Consider the following 24,584-nt stretch of genomic DNA (forward strand, 5'->3'; position numbering starts at 1 on the left):
CTTGTGATAGTTAACAGACCATATAACTCTTCATATCAAGATAGGTATGCTCATTTTAAGTTAGGTCTTCTGCGAACTCACTTGAAACTTTAGTCTATTATGAAATTTTCAACTTCAACATTCGATGCCGAATTCTATCGAATCAAGTCCGATTGACCTCAAATTTTCCACACAAGTCATAAGTGACATAACGGACCTATTTCAATTTCCAGAATCAGATTTCAACCTCGTTATCAAAAATTCAACCTTCGATCGAACTTTTCGAAAATAGTCTATTTTTCAACTTTTGCCAAAATGCGTCGAATTGTCCTACAGACTTCCAAATCCAAATCCGAACACGCGCCTAAGTCCGAAATCACCATACGAAGCTATTGACATCATCAAAATTTTATTTCGAGGTCGTTTGCTCAAAAGTCAACTCTTTGGTCAACTCTTTCCATTTAAGCTTCAAAATGAGAATTTCTCTTTTAATTAAATTCTAAATCATTCGAAAATCAAACTCGACCACACCCGCGGGTCATAATACATAATATGAAGTTGACCGGGACCTTAACTCGTTGAATGGGGCATTAATTCTTAAAACGACAAGTCAGGTCGTTACATTCTCCACCTCTTAAACATACGTTCGTCCTCGAACGTGCCAAGAATCTTTCTGAGGACTTTAAATTACTGAGTGTATTCTTATACACATACTTCTGGGTGATTCTACGTTCCCTCAATTTAACACGGGTCCGACGACACCATCTCAATTGAGATTATTTCTTTTGTCCATTTTTATAAGCTTTAAAGCAAATTCCCTAACTCTCCAATCATTTCCAAAAGGCATGATTTTTACTTTGACACACCGTATTAGTCTCAACTGGCTATAATAACTCGTGCCTACGCACACATCAACTTTCTTGATAGTGTTGAAGTACTTCAAAATTTTTCCGAGTTGCTACATTCTTTCCCACTTAGGATCATTCGCCCTCAAACACATAACATATTTATCTCTTCCTTTGCAAATCTCAATCCTCCAAATTTTACTAACTCCCAAATTTTTTCAGAAATTTCGGCAGAGTCCCCCCTGTAATTGGGCCTATCCACCTGCCAGAGTAACACCAAAATAACTCCTAACAACACATCCACAACCCAACAAAATACCACAAGGTATATATCAATAACACCAATCTCGGCATTACAAGCACTGCATTATCATAATGATATCAGGACATGAAGCACATCATATGTATGTTCATCACCACATCTCTGGTCTTAAAAGCTGTTCATAATTAATTCCAGTATCATCAATTAATGTCATATTAACCACCACCTCTCTTAGAATTTTCACAATGCTGACCATAAAATGTGAGGCATGAAGACCTTATGATTTCTTACTCGGATTAATGAGTCACATTTAATGCCACCTGGGCTCTCATCTCATAGGTTAAAACTCAATGTTTACAACATGAACATGGCTGAATATGCACAGAAAAATATACAAGAATTATCAAATAAGCCTAACAGGCATGACTCCCTATTAATACTATTGTACAATTAAATTTCACAAAGGAAAAATTTTAAACTCATAAATATTTCACCACAAGGACCTCGTCCTTACATAACTTCCATCGCGGCTTGTAGCCCGGTTTAAATATTTTACATCATGTAAAAATGCGAGGATCTCGTCCTCAACTCCGAATCACAAGTATGTTGCACATTGAGCCAACTGAAATTTTCAATTTCCTTTCTTTCTTCTTTTCAATATATTTCATAAATAATTTTCACAACATATAATGAACCCTCCTACCGGTAGGGCATATAATTCATAAAAAATGGAATCAATTATTCCGAAACACATTAAACCCGCTGTAATGAATAATAAAAATTACTTTTGGGCTTATACCCCTCAATGGTGTACAAAAAATAAAATAACAGACACGGGTTCACATCTTTAAATCTCCCGACAGGGATAAACATATAAGTGGGTCACAAATTTACGAAGCTCACCCATAAGTGGAGCATAATAGGAGGACTCACCTCAATATTCAGAATCGAATCAAATTAAGGAAAATATCCTTTTATAATAAAATCAGGATCGTACCTGTAACAACACCATCTGGTGTATTGGCCCAGCCAAATCATAGTGATTAAATCAACGGGTCGGGCCTCTACCCTTTTAAGTGCCCACAACCCGCCTGTCCTCCACCTCTAGCTGACTGTGCACGTGGAGTATTAACTGGAATAAAGCTTGTGGCTGGAGTGTTCAGATGAAATCCACCCCTCCTAAGTCTAGGACAATCTCTCATGATATGCCTAGTATCACCACACTCATAACAATCCCTTTGAGGTCGCGACTGCTCGTATTGAGTCTGTGCCTGATAACTGGAATAACCACTGTAAGAATCTCGTGTCGGTGGTGCACTGTAAACTGGAGCACTCCGAGTAATCTAATGTGCGGACTGAGTTGACCGGCTGCTCGAGCCTCCGCTATAATGGGTTCTAGCTGAAGAGTAAAACCCATTGAACCCTCCAGATCTTCGAGAACTTTTGGCCTCCTTAGACTCCCTTTCCTCTCCTAAAATACCCTCAATCTTCCTTGAAATCTCCACTACTTGTTGAAATGGAGCATCGATTTGCAACTCTCGAGCCATGCATATTTCAACATCATAATCGAGCCCCTCAATGAATCTGCGGACCCGTTCTCTGATTGTAGGAACTTATATAGGTGCATGACGGGCTAACTCACTGAACCTGATAGCATATTCTGACATTGTCATAGTGCCTTGACGTAACCATTCAAACTTTGTGCGCCACGCATCTCTGAGAGTCTGGGGAACAAACTCTTTCAAGAACATTTCCGAAAATTGAGCCCAAGTTAGTGGTGTGGCATCGACTGGTCAACCTTCTTCATAGATTTTTCACCACGGATACGCTACGCCTGACATTTGAAATATAGTAAAGGAAACTCCGCTCACTTCCACAATACCCATGGTGCGGAGAATACGGTGACAATTTTCCAAAAATCCTTGGGCATCCTCTGTAGTTGTGCCACTAAAAGTTGGTGGGTCCTATTTCTTAAACCTTTCATGTCTCATTTGTTCTTCTTCTGATGCCTCGGGCTTGACCTCAGGCCAAATCGGAATAACAGGTTGTACCGGTACTACACCCGGAACCTGTCCAACGTGAACCTGCTGCTCTGGAGTTGTGGTAGGAGTCTGAGCTACTCCCCCAATCTGCGGAATGTTTGGTGCAACAGAGATCAATCCCTCCTGAGTTAATGTACCAAACATACTCAGGAACTGTGCTAAAGTCTCCTGAAGTGCTGGTGTAACAACATGTGCTTCTGGTACTTGTCCCCCAACTAGAGCTACTAGTGGCTCCTCAATTGTTGTTCTGACAGGTGCTCTAGTCGCAGCACGTGCCCTTCCTTGACCTCTACCTCGGCCTCTACCTCGACCCCAACCTCTTGCAGCCCTAGCCGTATGTGCGGATGCCTGCTCAGCTAACCCAATAGCACGTGTCCTCACCATCTGTGAGAGAATGGAGATACAAAGGTTCAAATTCCAAATTCAACAAATTCAGCACAACAAGAATGAAAGAAATGGAAATTTCCTAACAGTTCTGTAGCCTCTCGAAGATAAGTACAGACGTCTCCGTACTGATCCGCAAGAGTCTACTAGACTCGTTCGTGACTCGTAGAACCCATGAACCTAGAGCTCTGATACCAATTTGTCACGACCCAAAAATCCCACCACACGCGTCGTGACGGCACCTAGTCTCTAAGACTAGGTAAGCCGATTTCAATTATATTTTTGGAGCCATTTCTTCTTTTTTCTTTTGAATTAAATAAGTAACCAAAACTAACAGCGGAACAAATATGAATGTACAACCTCCCAAGACTGGTAGTACTGAGTCATGAACTACAACTGAATACATGGAATGATCACGAGGACCGAGTATACAATACTATTTGATTAAAAATTAACAGTACAAGAAATGAAAAGACTCCAAGGGATTGCGACGACCAAGAAGCTCTACCTTAATCCTTACGATCCCGCTTTAACTCTTCTCAAGTCCTATAACTCTAATACCTGGATCTGCATAAAAATGTGCAGAAGTATAGTATGAGTACACCACGGTCGGTACCCAGTAAGTATCAAGACTAACCTCAGTGGAGTAGAAACGAGGTACAGTCAAGAAACTCACTAGTCTAATAGCCTGGGCAATATAATATATAAAATAATAGGAAGCAAAAAACAATAAGGGCAACATAAATCAACCAGTAATATGCACAACAGACATCAAGAATACCATTAATATCGCTCAACAATTAAGAAATACAATTACACACAATAACTCAAATCCTTCAAATAAATGTCTTTCACATATAATTATTTCAAATAACTCTCTTTCAAATATAATTTTCTCAAATAATTATCTTTCAAATATAATTCTTTCATATAATACCTTCTACATAAAAATCCTTTCAAATAAATATTTTGAATATAATTCTTTCAATTAAAAAGACACCATGTGACACCTCGTTTCATAATCATAAAAATACGAGTCTCAGCCCATTTCCATATTTTTCGTAAACACGGGTCTCAACCTATTTTTCATATTTTCACGGCACCTCGTGTCCATAATTAAATCATCATATTTCCCCCCGGCACCTCATTCCCTCAATTTATATCACATCTGCATGGACAATTCATATGTCAAATATCATTATCATTTAATCACAACACCTCGTGCCCACAATTCATATCACAACTGTACTGACAATTCACGTGCCAATATCCTCATTATTTACTCACGACACCTCGTGCCCACATTTTATTTTATAATCCGCCTGGCAATAGCCATATGCTCTCAATTTCAACATAAATAAGATTGTCATCAATTTGCCAAAAATAAGAAATATTGCACAAGGTATAAAAATAAACACAAAAGTATCACAACATCATATGAAAATCATCAAACCCACAACCCTACATCATCACATATCGTCCCTGACAATAGCAACCCTTATCCCTACTATTGCCACCCTTATCATTCCTATAGCCACCCTTATCGCTCCGCCCAGACAATATCAATAGCCACCCTTATCGCTCCTATTGCCACCCTTATCGTTCCGCCCAGATAATATTCCAACAAACACAACCACAGTGAAATGCCACCCTTATACCCACATAATATCAACGGTGAATTTCCACCCTTATATCTTCAAAATAATAATTAACACAATACAACAATTTATACGGGAAATTATCACGGCAACATAACAAAATCAATTCATATCATAATTTTCCCAGTGGCTACAACCAAAATTCCAAATATAAAACCAAGTAAATTAATTTCACAACAAATAGCCGAAGTCTCCGCACAATGTGCACAACACCCAAAAACAATCAATAGAGATAGAAATTACTTAACATAAAGCAAAGTCTTCATTAACTTCAGATTTTCAATAATTATATAAACAACTCTTCTTAAGCTCATTTAATTAATTATTTGTAGAAGGAAAAATCCAAAATGAAATTAAATTCCAATAATTATCAAATCAGCAAATTCACAAAATTTCATGAATAATCATCACATCAAATTGTCATATAACAATAGAGTCAACAACAATGATTTAGGCACGACAAATGGATGATTAAATATATGCCAACAATTATCCAATTTACTATACAATATGCTCAAGACTTTAACTCAAAAAAATTTACACATATAAACCAAGTACGTACTCGTCACCTCGCGTACATAGTTTTCAATTACACAAATTGCACATAAGACTCAATGCCTAAAGGAAAATTCCCCCACTCGAGGTTAAGCAAGACACTTACCTTTTTGAAGTTAGGTCAATATTCCAAAATAGCTTTCTTACATGAATTGACCTACGGAGGGCTCCAATCTTTCTTGAGCCTTCCTTACATTACTACGAGGTTCCGGAAATCCTAGCAACTTCAATCTATTAAGAGACATAACAAAAGTGAACCATAATTAGGAAGGTTTTCATGGTTTTTGCTCATTTGAGCATTTTATCAACCACTAGGTGGGCAAATTTGGCTACAAGGTTCTTCTACAAGATTTCCTTCACTCCTCAACCCAATCTTTACTTATTTTAGCCCAACAATCTTCCCCCAAATTTTATTGGTACATACATGTATAAATAATACTCTCATACCCAAGAATCATACTCCTAATCAACCATCTTCTACCTAAATTCAAAATTGAAAACTAGGGTATGGAACCTTACCTCTTAGATGAAAAACTTGTGATATTTCCTTGTTGGATTTCAAAGTTTGGACAAGATTTCCCCTATTTATCACAATGGAGTCGGGTTATGAAAATTGAAAAATTAACCCTCCAAACTCAGTTATGCGGTCGCACAATGGACCGCACAATTGGTGTGCGGGTCGCAAAATGATCGCACAAATCGGTGCCCAGAACTGGGCTGTTTTGGACCATTTTGCAACCAGTTTGCGGTCGCATAACCATTTTGCGATCGCATAATAGGTCGCAGAATCGCATTCTGTCAACTTTGGTAATTTGGTCATAACTACTTGTAATAATTTCCAAATGATGAACCATTTAAAGCGTTGGAAACTAGACACACAGACCTTTATTTTGATAGGTAACACACCATATAACTCTTCATATCAAGATAGGTATGCTCGTTTAATGTTAGGTCTTGTGCGTACTCACTTGAAACTTTAGTCTATTATGAAATTTCCAACTTTAACATTCAATGCCGAAACCTATCGAATCAAGTCCGATTGACCTCAAATTTTGCACATAAGTCATAGGTGACATAACAGACCTATTACAATTTCCAGAATCGGATTCCGACCTCGTTATCAAAAATTCAACCTTCGATCGAACTTTCCGAAAATCGTCTATTTTCCAACTTTTGCCAAAATGCGTCGAATTGTCCTACGGACTTCCAAATCCAAATACGAACACGCGCCTAAGTCCAAAATCACCATACGAAGTTATTGACATCATCAAAATTCTTTTCTAAGGTCGTTTGCTCAAATGTCAACTCTTTGGTCAACTCTTTCCATTTAAGCATCGAAATGAGAATTTCTCTTTCAATTAAATTCTAAATTTTCTGAAAATCAAACTCGACCACACCCGCGGGTCATAATACATATTATGAAATTGTCTGGGACCTTAAGTAGTTTAACGGGGCATTAATTCTTAAAATGACAAGTCGGGTCGTTACACCTCGTGCCACGGTGTTAGTAAAGTAGAGGTTTGAAACGAGATTTTGTTTAGATGAGATTAATTGGCGATGTTGTAATCAATTATGAACAACTATTAAGACCAAAGATGTGGTTATGGGCATGCATATGATGTGTTTCATGTTCAAATATCATTATGATAATGTAGTGCTTGTAATGCTGATATTAGTGTTATTGATTTGTGTTGTGGATGTGTTCTTAAGAGTTGTTTTGGTGTTACTCTGGCAGGTGGATAGGCCTAATTACAGGGGACACTCTGTCGAAATTTCTGAAAAATTTGGGAGTTAGAAAAAAGATTTGGGAGATTGAGATGGCAAAGGAAGAGATAAGTTATGTTATTTGTTTGAGGGCCGACTCTACTTCACAGTTGAGGACATATGATCCTAAGCGGAGAAGAAGTACTTAAGTCCTATTAAGAAAGTTGATATGTGTGTAGGCACGAGTTACTATAGCTAGTTTAGACTAACACAGTGTGTTAATATGAAAAATCAGGCATTTGAAATTGATTGGAATCTAAGGAGTTGGCTTTAAAGTTTATAAGTGTGGATAAAAAAAATAATTTCCACTGAGATGGTGTTGTCGGACCCCTGTTAAGTTTGTGGTGACATAGAATCTCCCGCGAGTATGTGTGTAGTAAATACACTTAGTAAATTAAAGTCCTCAGAAAGATTCTTGGCACGTCGAGGACGAACGCATGTTTGGGGGGGGGGGGGAGAGAATGTAACGATCCGACTTGTCATTTTAAGAATTTACTCTTCGTTCAGCGACTAAAGGTCACTAGCAGCTTCATAATATGCACTATGACCCGCGGGTGTGGTCGAGTTGGTTTTCTGAAGATGTGAAATTAAATTGAAAGAATAATTCTTATTTTGAAGCTTAAATGGAAAGAGTTGACCGAATAGTTGAATTTTGAGCAAACGACCCCGGAATAGAATTTTGATGATTTTAATAACTTCGTATGGTGATTTCGGACTTATGCTTATGCCTGGATTTGGATTTGGAAGTCCGTAGGACAATTCGACGCATTTTGGCGAAAGTTAGAAAATAGAATATTTTTGGAGAGTTCGACCGAAGGTTGAATTTTTGATATCAGGGTCGAAATTCGATTTTGGAAATTTGGAATAGCTTTGTTATTTCATTTATAACTTTTGTGCAAAATTGGAAGTCAAGTCGGGTCTATATCATAGCAAGGTATCAAATGATGGTGAGTGGAGAAGCAAGAAATGGAAAAAGAAAAGAACTGGGAGCGTGCTAGGGTTCGTGCAACGCGCGGATTGTGGCATGCCAGCCCTCTCAGCAAGTTTGAAAAATCAGTGAAGTATAGAAGTTGGTGCTGGCATAGGCACGCTACCCCCACCTGAAGCCTTTTAAGTACTTACCTTGTGGGTTCATTTCTCCCATTTCACTTGGACGGATTTTGGAGCTCTTCTCCACTCTCTCAAGACCACCAACTCCTCTTTTCTTCATGGTAAGCAATCCCCATTATCTTTATATGAAATTTCATTATTTCTACACTAGTATTGATGAAATCTACACATAAAATACTTAGATCTTCAAGAAATTTCTTCAAGAACTCAAAGGTGGGTTTTGCAAGTTTTCTTCCAAAAAATAAAAAAGTAACCCTACACTCTTAGACTTATATGTACGGATTTATTATGGAAATATGAGTATGAATTAAGTATTGTAACTCATGGTATGGTGATTGGAAGCCATAAATTATCAAGTTAAATGAATACCCATTGTAGAGATTGTAAAATGAATGAATTGATAAGATTTGTGGGTTGGGAGTAAATTGTTGGGCATGCATGTGCTAAAGGAAGTTGTGTATGGACTAGAGATGATTGTGAGGTGAATCATTTGTGTGGAAGGTGGTTGTTAGATGAATAAATTCCATTGAAGAGGTTGTAGAGAATTTTGTGCGTAGAGGTTGACAAAATGCCTAAATGACCAAATACCTGGAAATTTATTACTAATATTGGTGCAATTGTGTTTCATTGTTGTCGATTGAAATTTGTTTAGTGTGGTGGACCATCGTAGTATTATTAAGGGGTGAATTTCAAGCCATCCGGAGGTGGCTTCCCTCGCGAAGATCATTTAAAGAATTGACTTAGTTTCGTCGAGGTAAGTATCTTGCCTAACCTTGAGTGGGAAAATTACCTCTTAGGCATCGAGTCTTATGTGCCATTTGTGAAATGTAAAAAGCCGTGTACGTGAGGTGACGAGTACGTACTCGGGATTATATGTGCAAAATATATTGGATTAAAGTCTTAGGCATATTGTATAGTAAATTGGATAACCATTGACACTTATTAAATCCTTTAATTATCTTACCTAAATCCTTGTTTTGTTGGATTTATTTTTATATGATGATTTGGTGTGATTTCCACCTTGATTTTTATATGAAATATTATTTTGTTGAGTTGTTCACTCCCGGATATATTTGTTGAGATTTTGTGTACATTATGGTCGAGCCATAGGCTCCTTATTATGGAAAATAATGTATTGTTGAATTTGGTGGCGAGTTGTAATATTTGAGCACTTGATGTGAAATCTATGATAAATTATAATATTTGAGCACTTAAGGTGCAATTTATGATATGTTGTGATATTGGCACATGATATTGTTGGGATGATTATTCGGGTGTTTGCACGAGGTTTCTGCCATGCTATTATTACTATTGATATATGCACATGCGGCGTGACAAGGCGGTCTAAATATGTGGGTTTGTGCATGTGGAGAGACAAGGTGGGAATATTATTATCCGTGTGCGGCGAGACAAGGCGGGCATTTACATTATTATTGCACACGTGGCGAGACAAGGTGGGCTATGTTGAGAATTGAATTATGATGACTTGTGATAGTCTGGGGGCATTGTTGTTGTTGCATATTTACTTTGGGACTACGAGGCGGTACCTCGGGAGATCCCCCTGTCTTACATATTTACTTTTGGGACTACGAGGCGGTACCTCGGGAGATCCCTCTATCTTGCATATTTACTTTTGGGACTACGAAGCGGTACCTCGGGAGTGCCCTTTTGTTGACATCTCTCTATTGTTGCACTTGCCTTTGTTTATTTTGTATTTCCGTGTTAGGAAAATCCTTGTGATCTGCCGTGATGTATTATTTGATTTTACTATGTGTTTGTATTCCTTGTTGTATTGTGTTGGCTTGGGATTTTTAGTACGAGACTCTGAAGATTTATATTCCTGGTTTTTATCGATTTTTGATGACTGAGTTGTTCTAAATAAAAGAAATTACTATTATGTTTTGAATTAATAAGTTTTACATCCGAAGCAATAGATTATCTTATGTTTTATTTAAATTGAAATGTCATTTTTCTTCACTCCAATTATTTCTAAAATAAACTCATTTCTTTGTTGAATTCTTACTCGATTTAAAAATGATAACCTTGCTTTATTGAAAATAAATTAATCGTGCGGATTTTATGTATAGATATATTTGGCACGAGAGTTATCCGTGCGGTTGTGATAGAGATATGGGCACGAGGTGCCGTGGAAATATGAAGATGGTCTGAGACCCGTATTTGTTTTTATGATTATGAGATGAAGTGTCACAAGGTGACTTTTATTTGAAAGGATTATATTCAAAATATTATTGGAAAGAATTATATTCGAAAGATATCTATTTGAAGGAATTATATTAGAAAGAGATTTATTTGAAAGAATTTTATTCTGAAGAGTATTATTTGAGAAGCATATAGGCGAAAGATTTATATTTGAAGGACTTGATTTAATTGGATGTACTTGTATTTATTATTTGTTGAGCAATATTAATGGTGTTCTTGTTTCCCTATTGTGCATATCACTGGTTGATTTATGTTGCCCTTATTGTTTTTTGTTTCCTATTATTTTGTATACTATATTGCGCAGGTTATTAGACTAGTGAGTGTCTTGACTGTACCTCGTCTCTACTCCACTGAGGTTAGTCTTGGTACTTACTGGGTACCGACTGTGGTGTACTCATACTACACTTCTGTACATTTTTGTGCAGAGCCAGGTATTAGAGTTATTGGACTTGAGAAGAGTTAAAGAGGGATCGTAAGGATTCAAGGTAGAGCTGCTTGGTCGTCACAGTCCCTTGGGGTCTTTTCATTTCATTTTACTTTTAATTATTAATCAAACAGTATTGAGTATTCGATCCTTAAGATCATTTCATGTATTCAGTTAGAGTTCGTGACTCAGTATTACCAGTCTTGGGAGGTTGATAAAATTATTTCCGTTGTTGGTTTTGACACTAGTATTTAATTATATGTTTTAAACAAAAATTGTCTTGAATTATAATTATAATCGGCTTACTTAGTCTTAGAGACTAAGTGCCATCACGACGCATGTGGTGAGATTTTGGGTCGTGACACATTTCTATAATAGCATCTCTTATCTCTCTGCCTTGACAATATCAATAGCCACCGTTATCGCTCCTATAGCCACCCTTATCGCTCCTATAGCCACCCTTATCTCTTTTATAATAGCCTCCCTTATCACTCCGTTTAATAGCCTACCTTATAACTCGGTCCAGACAATATCCCAACATATATAACAACAGTGAGATGCAACCCTTTTTCCCGCATAATGTCAACAATGAGATGCCACTATTATACGCCGCATAACAGTAACCCAAATCACATAGAATATTATCACAACAGCACATCATCATCAACTCGTATTTACAAATTTACTGTAGACCACAACCATTCCAAAGGCACAATAAAGTCAATTAATTTTACAACATATAGTCCACGGCTCAACACAATGTATATAAAATCTCAAAAACAATCACAAGGATGGGAGAATAACTCATTATAAGATAACGCCTTCTTTAATCTAAATTTTAGATAAATAAATAAATGCCTCAATTTAAACTTATTTAATTAATTATATTGTGCACAACATATTAACATATTAACTAAAATTCCCATTTCAATTATCTGTAGATAAAATCAATAATTAAAGTACTTTCCATAAAAATGGCAACTCAAACAAACACAGATTTCACATAAAAGTCTAATGGCAATCACACCAAATTATCATATAAAATACAAACTCGACATACAAGGAATGAGGTATGACAAATCAAGGATTTACTAAGTTCCAACAATTTTTCAATTTAATACATAAGGAAGTCTACGAATTTCAACAAATATAATTTGCACATATAAACAAAGTACGTACTCGTCACCTCGTGTATATGGTTTTCAATTACACAATTTCCACATAAGACTCAATGCCTAAGGAGTAATTCCCCCACTCAAGGGTAGGCAACATACTTACCTTTTTGAACTTAGGCCGATATTCCAAAATAGCTTTCTCACGTGAATTGACCTTCAGACGACTCTAATCTTTCTTGAGCCTTCCTTACATTACTATGAGGTTTCGGAAATCTTAGCAACTTCAATCTATTTAGTAACATAAAAAAAATGAACCATAATTAGGAAGATTTTCATGGTTTCAGCTCAATTGAGCATTTTATCAAACACTGGGTGTGCAAATTTGGTTACAAGGTTCTTCTACAAGATTTTCTTCATTCCACAACTCAATCTTTACTTATTTGATCTAAACAATCTTCCCACAAACCTTATTGGTACAAATATATATATATATATATATATATATATATATATATATATAAAATACTCTTACACCCAAGAATCATACTTCCGATCACCAATCTTTTACCCAAATTCGAAATTGAAGACTAGGGGTTGAATCTTACCTCTTAGATGATGATCTTGTGATTAGCTTCCTTAATTCTTGAAGATTGGATGATTATAATGTTAGGTTCCCTTCTTCTCTCTCTAAAATGCTCTTACCTCTCTCTAAAACCCTTAGAAAAACACCCCAAAATAAGCCCCAAAGGCTATTTATTAAAATGGGGTTGGATTATGAAAATAGAAATCAGGTATGCGGTCGCATAATGGACCGCAAAATGGGTATGCGGACCGCACAATTGATCGCAAAATTGGTGCCAAGAACTGGGCTGTTCTAGTCCATTCTGCGACCAGTTTTGTGGTCACAGAAGCAGTTTTGCGATCGCATAACGATTTTGCGATCGCAGAATTGGTCACAGAATCGCATTTTTCCAGCCTTTATTAATTTGGTCATAACTTCTTGTAGGAGTGTCCAAATGACAAACGGTTTAAAGCGTTAGAAACTAGACTCAAAGATCTTTCATTTGATAAGTTACACCATATAAAACTTTGTAGCATGAGAGTTATGCTCATTTGAAGTTAAGTCTAGTGCGAAGTCATTTGAAACATTAGTCTATTATGAAATTTCTAACTTGACTTGGACTTAGGGCTCTCCTTAGACCATAAACCATTCTTAATGCACCTCATACAAATATTATCATGATCAATTAATTTCATTCATATAATAGTCCTTGTCTGCACCCAAAATAATATAATTAGCGCATATCAACTTTCTTAATAGTGGTTAAGTACTTCGAAATCTTTCCGGGGTGTTACATTCTCCCCCACTTACGAACATTCATCCTCGAATGTTTTACAAGTCACTTCTAATAATAGAGTTACCATCTTTTTACCTCCAATCATTATGCATAGTCACTTATGACTACATGGGTCTTATACTTCCTTTCCAAAATCTCAACTTATTTATGGCCCTTAAAATTTTGCTATCTTTACAAATTCTTAAAAATTTCGGCAGAGTTTCCCCTGTAACTGGGCCTATCCACCTGCCAGAGAATCACCAAAATTACCCTATCAACACATCCACAACTTGACAAAGCATCACAAGGTATATCAACAACACTAATCTCAACATTACCGGCATTATATTATCAAGAGTGATATCTAGACATGACACCTAGAAAGTACCTTTCAAATCAAAACTAATTTCTACACAATCAAGCAAAAATATTTTCTCTCCACAATACTTTTGGCCTTCAAGTTGACCTTCTCGACTTACAAACTTTGCCATAACACATTAACATAGGCAATCCCAACTTTCGGACTTATCTAACAAGGATGACAATTAGGTAACTCTCATAAACTAACTATCCATTAACTTCACCTCCACTAGCTTCCATTGGAACAATAGATAAAGGATTTCCGATTACCTTCTTAGACATAGGCACATGAAACACCAGGTACATGGAGGACATGATGGGGGAAACATCATGCTCATAGTTTGGCCCATTTCCTTCAGATGTCATAAAGCCTAATTTCCCATATTAACACATTGTGTTAGTCTCAACCGGCGGTAGCAATTTTGTGCCTACACATACATTATACGTATGCCCATAATCACATCTCTGGTCATAATAACTGTTCATAATTAATTCCAGCATCCTCAATTAATCTTTTATTAACCAAAATCTCGTTTCAAATTTTTCACAACGCTGACTACACATGAGGCATGAAGACCTCATAATTATTTATCCGAATTAACGAGTCACATTTAACGCCACCTGGGCACTCATCTCATAGGCTAAAACTCAATATTTACAGCACGAATATGGCTAAATATGCACACAAAATACATACAAAATTATCAAATAAGCCTAACAGGCATGACTCCCTATTAATACTATAGTACAACTTTAATTTCACAAAGGGAGAATTTAAACTCATAAATTTCCACAAGGACCTCGTCCTTACATAACTTCCACCGCATCTTGTAGCCCAGTTTAAATATTTCACATCATATAAAAATGTGAGGATCTCATCCTTAACTCCGAATCACAAGTATTTTGCACATTGTGCAAACTAAGATTTTCCATTCCCTTTCTTTCTTCTTTTTAATAAATTCCGTAAATAAATTTCACGACACATAATGAACTCACATACCAATAGGGCATATAATTCATAAAATTGAGACCAATTATTCCAAAATCACATCAAAACCCACTGTAGTGAGTAATAGAAAGTCACTTTTGGACTTATAGCCCTCGATCGTGTACAAAAATAAAAATGATAGACACGGGATAACATCATCAAATCTCCCAACACGGATAAACATATAAGTGTGTCACAAAATTACGAAGCTCACCCATAAGCGGAACATAATAGGAGGACTCACCTCAATATTCAGAACCGAATCAAATTAAGGGAAATATTCCTTTATAACAAATTGGAATCGTACCTAGTATCATCACACTGATAACAACCCCTCTGCGGGTTTGGATGCTCATATTGAGTCTATGCCGGATAACTGGAATAACCATTATAGGAACCTCGTGCTGGTGGTGTATTAAAAGAACTTACTGGAACACCCCGAGTATTCTGAAATTGTTTCCATGTCCCCGCTAATACTGAAATATAGAATTATTAAGGACGCGGGAATACCGCAAGTCCCAGCATCGTCCCATACAAATCTCAGTTCTCAATCATATACAAGTTTCGGAGAATCTTTCAATAGCACATAAATACATCTCAGGCCAAAACTGATATAACACATGACACCGCAATCTGATCGTTGATAGTGGACTCCCCTCACTTGGAACGAAGTCATAGGACACAATCCAATGATTCATAATACTAACCTTCACCGCTCGTACGGCACAAGTCATAAGACACATCAAGCCATTTATTGGGCCATGCCATCCTAGTAACAGTTAAAATTGCTTCCTTGAGTGCCTTGACTACTAGTATGTACCTTTCACTAAATGGAAATCCCATACGAACTACATAGTCTCTAATACAACCAACTATCTTCAGATCTACATCCACATCGTGACCCTACCACGATTTTGACGATTAGGCAATTAATTAAACCTTCTTAAGATCATACTTATCAACCAGATGTCAGAACCTATTGCACCCCCATGTGCACAATTGAATGATCTCTCAATACTTCCGCATCCTCGATTTAGACGAAACGTTGTAACAATGGTTGAGCAACCCTGGTTCCCTTATGACCCCTCTGTAGTATCACAAACCGTTGGCACATAGTTGATACCGAGTACGTAATTTCATACACGAATGGATGCAAAACAACATAAGATATATGTTTCAAGCTGAATAAATACCGCGCGATAAGGAATGAAAGAAGTGAAATATTTTTCCTACTAGCTCTGTAGCCTCTCGAAGATAAGTACATACGTCTCTGTACCGATCTGAAAGACTCTACTAAACTCGTTCGTGACTTGCAGAACCTACGAACCTAGAGCTATGATACCAACTTATCACGATCCAAAATCTCACCTCAGGTGTCGTGATGAGACCTAGTCTCTAAGACTAGGTAAGCCAATTTCAAAACAATTCAAGCCATTTTTTATATATATAAACCAACCGCGGAAATAATTTCAAATATAACAAACTCTCAAGACTGGTAATACTGAGTCATGAACTCTAACTGAATACATGAAATGATCTCAAGTATCGAATACTCAATACTGTTTGATTAATAATTAACAGTACAATAAAATGAAAAGACTTCAAGGGACTACGATTACCAAGCAACTCTACCTTTAATCCTTGCGATCACACTTTAACTCTGTCCGAGTCCGATAGCTCCAATACCTGGTTCTGCACAAAAAATGTGCAGAAGTATAGTATGAGTACACCACGATCGGTACCCAGTAAGTATCAAGACTAACCTTAGTAGAGTAGTGACGAGGTACAGTCAAGACACTCACTAGTCTAATAACCTGTGCAATATAGTATACAAAAATAATAGGAAACAAATAACAATGATGGCAACAATAATCAACCAGTGATATACACAGCAGGGCGACAAGAACATCATAAATATTGCGCAACAAATAATGAATACAAGTACAACCAATTAATCAAGTCCTTTCAATATAAATCTTTTGCCTATATGTTTTTCAAATAGAAATCTTCAGGATATAATACTTTCAAATAAATCTCTTTCAAATATAATTCCTTCAAATAAATATCTTTCAAATAAAATTCTTTCAAATAAATCTCTTTCAAATAAAAGTCACCCTGTGCCACAGCATTTCAAAAGCATAAAATGCGGGTCTCAGCCCACTTTCATATTTCCACGGCACCTCATGCCAATTTCTCTGTCAAAACCGCACGGACAACTCACGTGTCAAATATCATCATCATTTAACCACGTCACCTCATGCCCACATTTCATATCACAACTGCACGAATAATTCACATGCCAATATCATCATTATTTACTCACTACACTTCATGCCCACATTTTATATCACAACTGCACGGATAGTTCACGTGCCAATATCATTATTACTTACTCACGGCACCTCGTGACGACATTTCATTTTATAATCTGCCTGGCAATAACCACAGGATACCAATTTCAACATAGATCAGACTATTATCAATTTACCAACAACAAGAAAAATTGCACAAGGTATAAAAATAAACACAAGCAAAATCACAACATCACATGAAAATTACCAACGCAATAACCCCACATCATCACATATCATCCCTGACAATAGCCACCTTTATCTCTCCTATAACCACCTTTATCACTCCAATAATAGCCTCCCTTATCCCTCTGCTCTGACAATATCAATAGCCACCGTTATCGCTCCTATAGCTACTTTTATCGCTCCTATAGCCACCCTTATCGCTCCTATAATAGCCTCTCTTATTGCTTCATTTAATATCCTCCCTTATCACTCCGCCCAGACAATATCCCAACACATATAACCACAGTGAAATGCCACCCTTATGCCCGCATAATGTCAACAACGAGATGCCGCCCTTATACATCGCATAACAGTAACTCAAATCACACAACAATTCACACAGAATATTATCACAATAGCACATCATCATCAACTCGTATTTACAAATTCCCCATAGACCACAACCATTCCAAAGGTACAATAAAGTCAATTAATTTTATAACAGATAGTCCACGGCTCAACACAATGTATATAAAATCTGAAAAACAACCACAAGGATGGGAGAATAACTCATCATAGGACAACGCCTTCTTTAATCTAAATTTTAGCTAAATATATAAATGCCTCAATTTAAACTTATTTAATTAATTATAATGTGCACAACTGTGATGACCCAAAACGTCATCGTATGTTTTAGAACTCAAATCTGCGCTTTTAAGCCTTAAAAATCTCATTTCTACCCTCCTCTATTTGCTTGGCAGTCCGGGCAGGTTTTCGGAAAGCTTTTATGTTAAAAACTAATGAAAATAAGAATGTTTATCTTAAAAGTTGATTTTAGTTGACTTCAGTCAAAATTTTTGGTAAACTGGCCCGGATTCATGCTTTGACAGCCCCGATAGGTCCGTATCGAATTATGCGACCTGGGCGTATGCCCGGAATTGAATTCGGAGGTCCCTAGCTTGAGTTATAAATTTTTTATGAAAATTAATAGTTTGAAAATTATTTGTTTTTTAGAATCTATTGATATTTGGCATTGTTAGTATCGGGTCCGTACTTTGGTTTTGGATCCCAGTACAGGTTTGATTATGATATTTAAGACATGTCTGTAAAATTTGGTGAGAAACAGAGTTGATTTGACGTGATTCGGACGTCCAGTTGAGGAAATAGAAATTTTAAAGTGTTTGTGAGAATTTCATTTGATTTGGTGCTAAATTTAGAGTTCTAGGAGTTATTTTGGAGATTTGATTGCGCGAGCAGGTCCATATGATTTTTTTAGACTTGCATGCATGTTTGGTTTGGAGCCCCGAGGTCTCGGGTGCCATTCGGGCGATGCGAGAGTTGAGTTCAAACCTCAACAAAGCTGCTGGTACACCAAATCTGGTGTGCCCGCACCTGCGAGCCTTTGGTCGCAGGTGCGAGCTCACGAGTGCGAACGATAGCCCCGCAGGTGCGACCCAGGCCTGGACTTTAGTTTTCCGCAGATGCAAACTTTTCTCCGCAGGAGCGGGACCGTAGAAGAGGAATCCTGTCCGCAGGTGCAGCCCTAGTTGGCCCAGTCCTTTTCCACAGAAGCGCACATCCTGTCCGCACATGCGGATGCGCAGGTGCGACCAAAGCACCGCAAGTACGAAGGTCGCTGGGCAGTGAGTTCATTTAATTCGGACTCCAGCCATTTTTCTTCTCATTTTCAAAAGGATAGGAGGCCTGGGGCGATTTTTCAAAGACAATTTCTTCCCCAAATCATAGGTAAGTGTTCCTTAACTCGTTTCTTTCAATCTTTTACTTCATTTTACTAGAATTCAACCTAAAATCTAGAGTTTTCATGGTAGAATTAGGGGTTAAGGTAGAAACTAGGGATTTCGAGAATTTGGGGATTTAGACCCTGATTTGAGGTCGGATTCCAAAACTAATTACATATTCGGGCTCGGGGAAAAATGGATAAAAGGATTTTGGTCCGAACCTCGGGTTTTGACCAAGCAGGCCCGAGGTCGATTTTTTGATTTTTTGGCAGAAAATTTTGGAAATTTAATTTATGAAATATAATTGATTCCTTTAGAATATTTGATATTATTGAGTCATTTTTGAATAGATACGAGTGGTTTAGAGGTGAATTCCAAAGGAAAAATTGTGATTGAGAATGTAATGGCCTTCGGAGTGAGGTAAGTGTCGTGTCTAATTTTGGCTTGAGGGAATAGGTATTATGTGTTCATTTGCTACATGTTTGGTTGTTAAATACGATGTATAGGTGAGGTGACGAGCATCTGAGGTGACAAGCATCTATGCGTCATTGTCGAGTCATAGCATGCGAGTGAAATTCTATTCTTTTCTATTTTGTAACCTTAAATTCTACTATCCATGCTTAGCGGGTTATTTGAAATGTTGGGTGACTCATATCTGATTTCACTGAGATTTTGTAATTTTCGAATATTGATTCAAGGTAGAGATTACATTGTGCTATTGATTATGGGCAAAATACTGGTTCCTTTGTGATACTCTTGTTTATCCGTTGTTATTGATTCTATGATTGGTGAGGAGGAGTGTAAAGCACGAAGGGTGATGCCGTGCATGCTTTATTTATATTGTGAGGAAGAGTGTAAAGCAAGAAGGGTGATGTCGTGCATGCTTTATTTATATTGTGAGGAAGCGTGTAAAGCACGAAGGGTGTTGCCGTGTATATTATGAAAGGTTTAATGCACGAAGGGTGATGTCGTGCCATTCTATTTATTTATTTGGTGAGGTTGAGAGTAAAAGCATGACGGGTGATGCCGTGCAGTTTTCCTTTCCTATTTTAATTGCTTAATGCATTTAAGAATTTTCTGTTTAATTCTGTCTTTTCATTATTCTCACTCTTTATGTTGTATTCCTCATTGTATGTCCCCTTCCTATTATTTCTGCATTATTTCTTTATTTATTGTTGTTTCCACTAGCATGGTTATATTGTCCAGGTTATATATGGGTGTCTTGTCCTAGCCTCGTTACTACTTCGCCCAGGTTAGGCTCGACACTTACCAGTATATGGGGTCAGTTATACTAATACTGCACTCTGCACTTTCTATGCAGATTTTGATACCGGCTCAGGTTGATCGAGATTTTCTACTAGTCTGCTGTCCGGAGACTCAAGGTAGATCTATCGGCGTTCACAGACCTTGAAGTCCCTATCTATCTTTTATGTCCTACTATTTTCTTTCATCCAAACAATTGTATTTCTTTGAGACTATTACTTGTAGTAAATTCTAGAATGTTCGTGAATTATGACTCCAGATCCGGGTGGTAGTAATTAATACAGTTTTATGATATTCCGCACTTATTATATTTTATCTTAGTTAATTATTGTTATTTATTGAATGAAAATAAGGAATTGGTTTAACGATGTTCTAACGTTGGCTTGCCTAGCAAGTTAAATGTTAGGCGCCATCACGGTCCCAACAGTGGGAAATTTTGGGTTGTGACAGTTAGTATCAAAGCACTAGGTTGCCTAGGTCTCACGATTCACGAGCAAGCTTAGTAGAGTCTGGAGGATTGGTACGGAGACGTCTGTGCTTATCTTCCAAAGGCTATGAAGTTTAGGAACAAGTTTCACTTCTATTCTTCTCTGTCGTGAGATTTTTCTTTCTCAATACTGATTGAACTCTTCTACTCTTATTCTCTCGCAGATCGCAAGAACACGTACCGCTTCCTTATCTGAGCAACAGTAGAGCCTCCAGTGACAGCTCCTACGCGGGGCAGAGATCGAGGCCGAGGCCGTGCCAGAGGCCGAGGCAGGGGCAAGGCTCAGCCTAGGGCCCGAGCAGCAGCCCCAACAGTGGAGCCTCAGATAGAGCTTGACGAGGAGGTTCCAGCCCAGACTGTTCCTGCCGGACCAGCTCAGGTTCCAGAGGGGTTCATTGCTAACCCAGCACTTCAGGACGCTTTGGTCCGTTTGGTGGGCCTTATGGAGAGTGTGGCCCAGACTGGCGCATTTCTCATGACACCAGAAGTCTCTCAGGCTGGAGGAGGATCCCAGACTCCTACCACTCCCACTCCGGAGCAGATATCTCCCCAGTATCAGGCTCAAGAAGCTCAGCCAGTTGGATTAGTTTAGCCGGTTATTGCGACACAGGTCAGAGATGGGCCAGCTATGTCTTCTGAGGCTTTATGGAGATTGGACAGGTTTATCAAGCTCTTTCCTGTTCACTTCAGTGGTGCTCCTTCAGAGGATCCCCAGGAGTATCTTGACAGCTATCACGAGGGTTTACAGAACATGGGTATAGTGGAGACCAATGGGGTCGATTTTGTTGCATTTCAGATGACTGGTTCCGCCGAGAAATGGTGGAGAGATTACTTGTTGACCAGACCAGCTGGGTCGCCTGTTCTTACTTGGGACAAGTTCTCTCAGCTCTTCATAGAGAAATTTCTGCCTATCACATTGAGAGAGGAGCATCATCGTCAGTTTGAGCGTCTCCAGCAGGGCAGTATGACTGTTACTCAGTATGAGACCCATTTTGTTGATTTAGCCCGTCATGCTATTCTTATGCTTCCCACTGAGAGAGAGAGGGTGAGGAGGTTTACTGATGGACTTGCTCAGCCTATCAGATTGCAGATGGCTAAGGAGACTGGGTGTGAGATTTCTTTTCAAGCGGTTGCTAATGTCGCCAGACGAGTCCAACTGGTTCTTACTTAGGGAGGTTAGGGGTCTGACAAGAGACCTCGTCATTCCGGTGAGTTCAGCGGTGCCTCATCTAGAGGTAGGAGTACTTTTGATAGAGGCCATCCTCCCAGGCCATTTCATTCAGCGCTCCAGGCATCCCACGGTGCCTCAGGTGGTCGTGGCCCTCAGATACATTATTCCGACCAGCTAGCCTATAGTGCACCACCCGCTCCTACTAGTGCACCTCCACTCTAGAGTTATCAGGGTGGTTATTCAGGTCGACAGGGTCACTTCAGGGTCAGTAGTCACATCAACCAAAGTAATGTTATACTTGAGGTGATCCGAGGCACATTGCTAGATTTTGCCCTCGGGCAATGGGCAGCTCACAACATCAGAGTTCTCGTGCCATGGATCTGGCACCAGTTGCTGCACCACCTGCTCAGGCAGCCAGAGGCAGGGCTCAGGCAGCCAGAGGTAGAGGCCAGAATATTAGAGGTGGAGGTCAGGCCGTTAGAGGTGGAGACCAGCCAACTAGAGGTCGTCCCAGGGATGTAGTTCAGGGTGGTGGGGCCCAGCCCCGGTGTTATGCTTTCCCAGCCAGACTTGAGGCTGAGTCATCTGACGTTGCTATCACAGGTACGGTTTCAGTTTGCATTAGAGATGCTTCAGTTCTATTTGATCCGGGATCTACTTACTCCTATGTGTCATCCTATTTTGCTTCCTATTTGGTTGTGCCATGTGATTCTTTGAGTGCTCCTGTGTATGTGTCCACACCAGTGGGAGATGCTATTGTTGTAGATCGTGTTTATCGTTTGTGTGTGGTCACCATTGGGAGTCTTGAGACTCGTGTAGATCGTTTACTTCTCGACATGGTTGATTTTGATGTCATACTGAGTATGGATTGGCTGTCACCTTATCATGCTATATTAGATTGTCATGCTAAGACGTTGACCTTAGCCTTGCAGGGGTTGCCTCGATTAGAATGGAGAAGGCATCTTGGCTATTATGCCAGCAGGGTTATCTCTTATGTGAAGGCTCGACATATGGTCGAGAAGGGGTGTCTAGCTTATTTGGCTTATGTCCGCGATTCTAGTGCGGAGGTTCCTTCCATAGTTCGGTGCCGGTTGTTCGTGAGTTTCCAGAGGTGTTTCCTGTAGACATGTTGGGGATGCCACCCCACAGGGATATTGATTGCTGCATTGATTTGGCTTCAAGCACTCAACCTATTTTCGTTCTGCCATATCGCATGGCCCCGCCAGAGTTGAAAGAATTGAAGGAGCAGTTGCAAGATTTACTTAATAAGGGCTTCATTAGACCTAGTGTCTCGCCCTGGGGTGCACCTGTGTTGTTTGTGAAGAAGAAAGATCGATCGATGAGGATGTATATAGATTATTGGCAGTTGAACAAAGTCACAATCAAGAACAAGTATCCATTTCCGAAGATTGATGATTTATTTGATCAGCGTCAGGGTGCCAAGGTGTTTTCAAAGATTGATTTGAGATCTGGCTACCATCAGATGAGGATTAGGGCATCCGATGTTCCTAAGAAAGCTTTTCGGAGTTAGTATGGGCATTCTGAGTTTTTAGTGATGTCATTTGGGCTAACAAATGCCCCAGCAGTATTCATGGATTTGATGAACAGGGTGTTCAAACCCTACTTGAATTCCTTTGTGGTTGTGTTTATTGATGTTATCTTGATCTACTCCCACAGTCGAGAGGAGCTTGAGCAACATCTTCGGATCGTTCTTTAGACTCTGAAAGATTGCCAGTTATATGCTAAGTTCTCAAAATGCGAGTTTTGGTTGAGTTCAGTTGCTTTCTTGGGTCACGTTGTATCAGTAGAGGGTATTCAGGTGGATCCTAAGAAGATTGAGGCAGTTCAGGACTGGCCTAGACCCACATCAGCTACAGAGATCTGTAGTTTCCTAGGTTTGGCGGGCTATTACCGTTGATTTGTGGAGGGGTTTTCATCCATAGCAGCTCTGTTGACCAGATTGACCCAGAAGGGTGCCCCGTTCAGGTGGTCAGACGAGTGTGAAGCGAGCTTTCAGAAGCTCAAGATTGCTTTGACTACGGCACCAGTATTGGTGTTACCCACAGGTTCAAGATCTTATATAGTATACTGTGACGCATCTCGTATTGGTCTGGGTGCGGTATTGAAGTAGGGTGGAGAGTTTATTGTATATGCTTCATTGCAGCTGAAGGTTTGTGAGAAGAATTACCATGTTCATGATCTAGAGCTGGCAACCATTGTTCATGCGCTGAAGATTTGGAGGCACTATATTTACGGTGTGCCATGTGCGGTATTCACTGATCATCGGAGCTTGCAGTATTTGTTAAAGCAGAAGGAACTCAATTTGAGGCAGAAGAGGTGGCTGGAGCTATTGAAAGACTGTGAT

Source organism: Nicotiana tomentosiformis, chromosome 5, assembly GCF_000390325.3.
Source record: "Nicotiana tomentosiformis chromosome 5, ASM39032v3, whole genome shotgun sequence".
NCBI classification, from domain to species: domain Eukaryota; kingdom Viridiplantae; phylum Streptophyta; class Magnoliopsida; order Solanales; family Solanaceae; genus Nicotiana; species Nicotiana tomentosiformis.